Genomic DNA, 8,150 nt, shown 5'->3' on the forward strand with positions numbered 1-8,150 from the left:
GTGTTTCAAAAATATCAGGAAAAAGTCTAACTGTGTACACCAGAGTTCGTCTTTTCATGCATCAGAAAACTCGCTTTTCTTTTCTTGCTCAAGTAGTTGCAACATTGCACCTTTCAGTTCATACACACGACTAAGTACTCGTCCTCTTGATAGCCAACAGACTTCTGTATGGAGCAGGAGCTCGTCACACATCTCAGCAAATAACCGTGACCTGAGAGGACTCATTTTAATTAAATTTATCATCTCAATAGTCTTGTCCAAAACTGACTTCAAACCCTGAACCTGCGCTTCTCTATGTAGAAATCAGTGAGTAATAATAATGTTTTCGCTTCGTTGTTTCACCAGTGCTATGAATCCTTTTATTGAACCTGCCATGGAAGGGATTCCATCTGTACATATGCCAAGACAATTCTTCATTGTATCCATGTATCCATTCATTGCTTCAGAGTTGTCTTTCCACTTGGTAGTTCCTTGCAATAGAGGTATTGTTAAACGATTTTCCCTTCATCAAAGAAACGAATAAAGGAGATTAGTTGAGCTACATCGCATTGTAAACATTGCGTTTGTTTCACCAACTCGAATTTTAACTGAGTTTTCAATATTTTTAGGCATATCCTGAATGCGTTTGCCAACTGTGTTATCAGCCAAGGGTATTTTCTTGATATCAGTTTCATACTCAGAGTCAAACATCGTCATAGCACGGCAAGCTGGAATGATGGCTTTCCCTGTAACTACATGAGGCAACGTATTCTTTGCAATAATCTCAGCTATCTTCTTGAGCTTAATCGGAGGTCTTCAACTTCTTAGCATTCCTTTTTCTTCCGTCTTAGAAGTTCTTTGAATTAGTCAACACATTCTCCTTGTAAATGTTTGAGTTTTGTTGAAACATGGCGCGGCGCCATGCTCGCATTAGAAAGTTCTTCTCCACATATCAAACACTCCGGTGAATATTCCTCATTATACAACCTGACATGATGGTGCGGAAGAAACACACGGTCTCCCACTGCCTCTCTTAACCTCCTTGTTCAGTTCATTCTTCTTCTGGGTAAAGACAGTGTGGCGCTGGTGGTGGTGGTGGTGGTGGTGATTTTTGTTTTAAGATGAAGCACAACTAGACAGCCATTATCTATTAACACTAATCAGAGGGAGAAAAGGAATAGGTTTAAAACTTCAAAAAATGAAGATATCGGCCAAAGAAAGCAAAGGGCCACAAAGGGTGTGGAAATGAAACACTCCGTAGGCCTCCAAACGAATTACTGTCTGGGACGGGAAAGAACAAGAATTGATTAAAGTAGGTCGGACAGGAAAGATAAAAGTGAGAAGCCTGCTACAAGTAACTGGAAGCCAGTACTTTAGCTAAGGGCCCGTTGGTCAGCAAGTTAAAAGCCATTAGGGCCCCTTTCAGTCGTCTTTAACGACTGCAGAGTGTGTTAGTCGACCCCGCCCACAACCAAGGGGGGGGGATTATAGGTAACGTTCCTTCATTCAGCCGACAATATCCCCCTTCTTGGGAGCTCAGGCTGGAATTACTCTTATTTATTTATTTATCTATCTCTAAGTTCTACGTCAACTCTTCCAATATTCCAATCCCTGCAAAACTGTCGTGAGTAGATCAGATGGCAAAGGTCTGACGAACGAAATTATTATTATTATTATTATTATTATTATTATTATTATTTTTATTATTATTATTATTATTATTATTATTATTACGGAGACACCCGTGGAGCAGAAAGAGGTTGAAGAAGGTACTGGAGTTCAATGGCTCTGTCTACAATATCAAGATTGAATTAAAACTTTAAAAGGTTATAGGTCATTGCCTGACGATTTTTCAGTTGAATATAGAAGGCATTAGTCGATCTAAATGCCAAATATTACACAAGATCTTGGTCGATAACAAGGTTGGCATAGCCCTGATTCAGGAAACACATGCAGGAGATGTAACCGAACTTCTTTCAAGAGGCTCCATACCTGGATTTGAATTATTAGGTACCACCTATGACAAGGTCTATGGTATTGCAACATATGTACGAACCAATATAAATGCATATGTTATTTCTATTAGTTCTGATTTTGGTATCCATGAGATTGTTTCCAAGATAGGAGAAGTTACTGTGGTTAATATTTATAAACATCCGGGGATAACTTGGCCTGCGCATGTACTCCGTACTCACAGTCATCCTACGATATATGTGGGAGATTTCAATAACCATCATAAAATGTGGAAATATTCTCGCAATGATGATAATGGAATAGCTTTGGTTGATTGGACTGAACAACACAACCTCAATCTTGTTTTTGATGCCAAAGATCTATGTACATTTCGGTCCGCAGCCTGGAAGACACACCACAATCCCGACCTGTGTTTTGACTCGTCCGATAATAATCTCCAACCCTTGCCAATGTCGAGACAGGTTATGACAGACTTTCCACACAGCCAACATCGACCAGTTCTTCTGGAAATGGGCCATAGTATCCCAATAATAAGGTCCTTTCCACACCCTAGATGGAACTTCAAGAAAGCTAACTGGACTCTGTTCTCGGAAAATCTTGATACATGCGTCGGTTGGATTCCTCCCAAAAGGTCCAATTACAAGCGATTTGTTGGTTCAATCATAAGTACAGAAAAGAAATGTGTCCCAAGAGGCTACCGTAGGGAATATGTCCCTGGCTGGACTGAGAAATGTGACAAACGTTATGAGGAATTCTGTGTAAGTAACGACCGAGAAGTAGCTGATGAACTGCTATGTCAACTTGACGCTGCAATATGTGCTAAATGGACAGAGACTGTTGAATCCATGGACTTCCGAAAATCAAGTAGAAAGGCCTGGTCTCTCCTTAGGAAGCTTGGTGGAGGCAAACCATCACACCGTACTAACGGAGCTGTTACACCAAATCAAATTGCGTCCAACACTTCAAGAGTTCCTAAAAATAAACAACACACGATCAAAGTTAAGAAGGAATTAAGAGAGCTCAAGAAAATATGCACCTCGAATTCTGAATATTCCACTCCATTCACTCCAGAAGAAGTTACAATAGCACTGAAGGATATGAAAGCAGGAAAGGCTCCAGGTTTCGATGGTATTCATCCAGAGTTCCTTCTCAATAGTGGTAAAAATGTAAGAATATGGTTAGCTAAATTTTTCACAGACATTCTTCTATCAGGCAATATACCCCATGAATTAAAGAGGACAAAAATCATTGCTATTGTTAAACCTGACAAACCTAACAACGAACCTCGTAGCTATAGACCTATTGCTCTGCTTAGCATGATCTATAAACTTCTGGAAAGAATTATTTATAACCGTATTTGCCATATCATTTTTAAAAACTTACCTGTTGAACAAGCTGGCTTCCGCCCGCACCGAAGCTGTACAGATCAGGTCCGTTCTATGACAACATTCATAGAGGCTGATTTTCAGAAACACCAGAAAATTTCAATTGCCTTCGTTTGATACTGTGTGGAGACAAGGATTGATGCTTAAAGTTCTACGAATGATTCCATGCCTGCACATTGGAAATCTTATTAACAACATGCTCAGTAACAGAAACTTCCTGGTCCAATTGGCAATAGTATGAGCTCACTGAGGAATCTTAATAATGGTCTCCCACAAGGTTCTGTGCTGGCTCCCCTTTTGTTCTATTCATATATAGCAGATATGCCAGAGACTACATCTAGGAAGTTTGGGTACGCAGATGACTGGGTCGTTGCTGTTAGCCATATAGACTTTGAAGTTACCGAGAATATTCTAACCAGAGACCTATCTACTGTGGGACGATACTTTCTTGACAGGAGGTTACAGCCAAGCGCAGCAAAGACAGTAGTTGCTTCGTTCCATCTCAACAATAAACAAGCGAATAGAGAAATGAAAGTTCACTTTGATGGCAGATTACTCTCACATACCAAGTAACCAACATTTCTAGGAGTCATTCTAGATAGGACTCTCAGTTTCAAAGAACATCTTAGCAGTACTGCCGCCAAACTCAGAACCAGAAACTGTGCGGCACTACGTGGGGGTCAACAGCTTCTACACTTCGGACTTCTGCCCTTGGACTAGTTTATCCCGTGGCTGAATATTGTGCTCCAATTTGGATAAACAGCGCTCATGATAAGCTTGTTGATACTCAGCGCAACCAAACCATGCGTTTAATGTCAGGGATAATCAGATGTACTTTAACATACTGGTTGCCATCATTAAGTCGCATACCACCTCCATCCGTGAGAAGAGAACAAGCAGTTATCAAGGTGTACAATGATATGTGCAACAATTCTTCTCTTCCTGTACATCTTGACCTCCCTGTTATTAACAGGAAGATACTTCGCTCTCGCCACCCTCCATTGAATACTGCAAGGAAGCTTGTTGAAAGTAATTTCAACGTGATTGACAGCTGGAAGCAATTATGGAAGACCTCTGCAACACCAGAACAGCAAGCTATGCCATGCATCACATCTAAGCCACCAGGTTTTGAGCTCGCCAGAAAAATTTGGTGTACTCTAAACCGAATCAGAACTAATTGTGTTAGATGTGCAGACTCCCTTTATAAATGGAAGAAAATTCCATCTCCCGAGTGTAGTTGTGGTGCTGAAAGACAAACTGTTCAGCATATTATCCAAGAATGCCCTCTATCAGCCTTCTCAGGAGATCGAGCCGAGTTCCTGATGGCTACTCAAAACGGTGTTAATTATATTAGAGATACCAATCTGACATTTTGACTTAATGTGTTCAGACGTGAAAATAATTTTAAAATGCTTTTATTGTGATGTGATTGTAAACCATACGATAAATATATATATATATATCTTTTCCAAAAACAAACTTAACAATATTATTTCACTGAGTAAACATAACACCAAAATAGCAATTTTGAAACAAGACTGTGAAAATCCAATATTAGAGAATTTTGCAGATTTTGGGCTTCAAGCCCCTCGTTTTACAATAATTCCTGAGCTTCCAGCTCAAATTTATAATTCAAAATGAGAACTAATTTAGTCTGGGACAGAAATCCCCTAATTCAAAGAGCACTTGCTCCAACATCTAGTCTTCAAGAGGCATTCAACACTTACATGCTCTCCGCTTATTCCAGCCTACTCAAGGTGCAATCTCCGGCCTCACAAGGGGTATCTAGTACCCAAACTACAGGGTCTTTGCGACAAAGAACAGGTTAAATAAACGGCACGAATACAAACTGAATTGAGGCGTACACTGCACTCCAGATAAGGAAATATTAAAAACCTACCGGGCTCTAGGCCAATGAAACAGGGGCTAATCCCAAGCTACTTGAGGTGGATCGCATGCAAATAACGGTAATACATTACAGAAAAAAAGGTTGCAAAATAGCAGACACCTCAAATCAACACTCTCTATCCCCAATAAGATTTTATGAAATTTTTACATTAGCCAAAAGGAAAGTCACATTTTAGAAAAGTGGATTACATAGTAAAGATTCGGACCTTCCCCTCGGAATAATTTGCGGAGGTAGCAAGAAAGAATGAAGTTATGTGGCCATTACCTTATAGATGTTCTGCTGCCGACGAAAGAGGCCGCCCGCCTCCTGCTTAAACACACGCACTCAGATAGACGACGATCAATTGCCCACGTAACACAAAAACTCGCAGCTTATATACCCTTACGGAAGGTTCGAGATCATTCAAGACTAAACCAGCCACAACCTCTCAATTTAATTGGTTAATCTCAAAGTTACACTCAGAATCGAACACGAAGCCCGTGATAGGTTGAAAATTAATTACAGAAAATTTTGATTGGCCAGATTCAAAACTGGCGGAAAGAAAAAGGAGGGTTGCCAACCCCAAAATGAATGAACATAGATAAATTATGGAAAACCTCGAAATACAAAACTTCTTTAAGTTATAAGTTCTTTTCCTTTGCACCAGAGTGCATGATCATAGTTTTTAGTATTGTCATCTGTACAAAAATGTCCAATCTTCTTGATGCATAGCAAAACAAAACAAGGAGAAATTCAATCAGTTTAGGAAACTGCACAATAACAACATTACTTAATATTTCAGTGGAGACATCTTCTGATTAAAGTTCCAACTTGTTGTGTTATTAGTTTCACTTTTTGATTGATATAGTAGTTTATAAAGGCGCTTATTTTAAATGAGCGGTGTTGAGGCGTACCTCCCGGTACAATTATTATTATTATTATTATTATTATTATTATTATTATTATTATTATTATTATTATTATTATCATTAACCGGATCCCCAATCTAAAGGTACCTGGAGACCGCAGGTCCGATTCCTGCCAAGTCTGGGATTTTTACCTGATCTGAGGGCTCGTTCGATGTCCGCTCAGCCTACGTGATTAGAGTTGAGAAGCCATCAAACGGTGAGATGGCGGCGCGATCTATCAAGGATTCGCCCAGAGGATTCGTCGCGCTGACCACGGTTTAACTCGTACTCTGCAGGCGTTCAGACTGAGGAGCGGTCACTTGGTACGCCAAAGACCTATAGCGCCATGGACTTCACTTACGGTTCCTATAAATCACGGATTTGGTCACTGTGTGTGGGAAGACGAACTTGAGGAGACATAAAGACGACGACGTAGCTCCATCTCGTGCTCCCACCTTGAACTTGACATTGCGAGACCACAATTTCACTTCCGCGACCTCTGTTCTTGTTCATGGTCGCACCCATCTGCTGGCTTTCTCCTCCTCACGTGCGCCGCTCTGTGGGTTGTCTTAGGAAGTACACCTCTGATATAACAACAAGAAGAGGGCGACAACCTGAAGAATGATTCGGTGAAGGAAAGATAAGGGCCATGAAGGGAGTGAAGGGTTTGCTGACCTTATATCGTCCATACGACATAGCCGCACTGGACAAGCGGAGGCGTGTCACATGACGGCGGCGTCGTGATGTCATGTCAGCGTCTGACGAACTATGATCATCTTGCTGGACGCATATCTCTTGAGATATATCGATGATTATTTCACCATAATGCTTATATATACTATTAGCTTTACTACCCGGCGTAGCTCGGTTGGTTTAGGATGTTTACATTTAAGATTAGTATCAACAGTTAGTTATGTTAAAGTGATTTTATATAGAATTCCTTTTTGGGATATGGATTTTTACCATCTATTATATAGTTTTAGAGTTAGATGTGTTTGATTTCAAGTTTTAAATGATTTCATTTTCGACTAAAATGTTGTCTTTGTGGAAGCTCGAATTGATTGGGAAGTATTTGATCCTTTCAAAAAGATAATAAGTGATAACTTCATGTATTTATCCGTCGCGGTATAGATATGATCTACACGATTTCAACTGTCATTGATACTCAAACCAAACAGCCTTGAGACCCCAAACGCAGTGGATTCAACACTAATCTCGGTCATTTTAGACTATTTACTACAAAACCCCTTTCAGTGTCCCGTCCCAAAGGAGGCTGAACGTCGACTTAGACGATATTCAGAGGGTCACAACAATGAATTCGACATTAATATCGGTTAGTTTCTATTATTTTTAAATAATGGAAAGTGTCGTGCCCTCCCATTCCCCGCCCCCAGCGAGGATTGGTGTTTCATCTCCATAGTATTTCTTTTCCAGATGGTAAGTCATATATGTACCAAGTTTTGTTGAGAGCTATTTTGGAATATACCCACATACACCAATATATCACGGTTACTTTTACATTCAGTTTCACTCCTTCTCAACCTCCATACTAATTGCGGTGAAGTATGACTTATCCATCCAGAGCGTCACAGTTCAACTCAGCGAACACGTAAACATTAATATCAGTCACTTTTATATTTCACCACCTCCACGAGGAGTGCTACTGGTGTTTTATCCAATAGTAATTTTGTTCAGATAGTAAGTCATATGTGTACCAATTTTGTATGAGGGCACACACGAACAAGAACGTCCAGAGTATCAATATTCGTCTCACTATTCCATACTATTTTCGATTATTTTTACATCTCAGCCCTTCCCACCCCACCCCTAGGCGTGGTAGGTCTAGCATACCTTCTCGCAGTTTGTCTCATGATAGTAAGTCATAAATGTACCAAGTTTGGCTGAAAACGCTCCCGAAGTCCCAAAAAGTATGGATTCAACACTAATATCGGTCGTTTTCAGTAATAATTGTGTTTCGCCCCTTTCTCTAGGGTTTATAGCGGTGTCTTGCCTCCG

Source organism: Anabrus simplex, chromosome 8 (genome assembly GCF_040414725.1).
Source record: "Anabrus simplex isolate iqAnaSimp1 chromosome 8, ASM4041472v1, whole genome shotgun sequence".
Taxonomy (NCBI): Eukaryota; Metazoa; Arthropoda; class Insecta; order Orthoptera; family Tettigoniidae; genus Anabrus; species Anabrus simplex.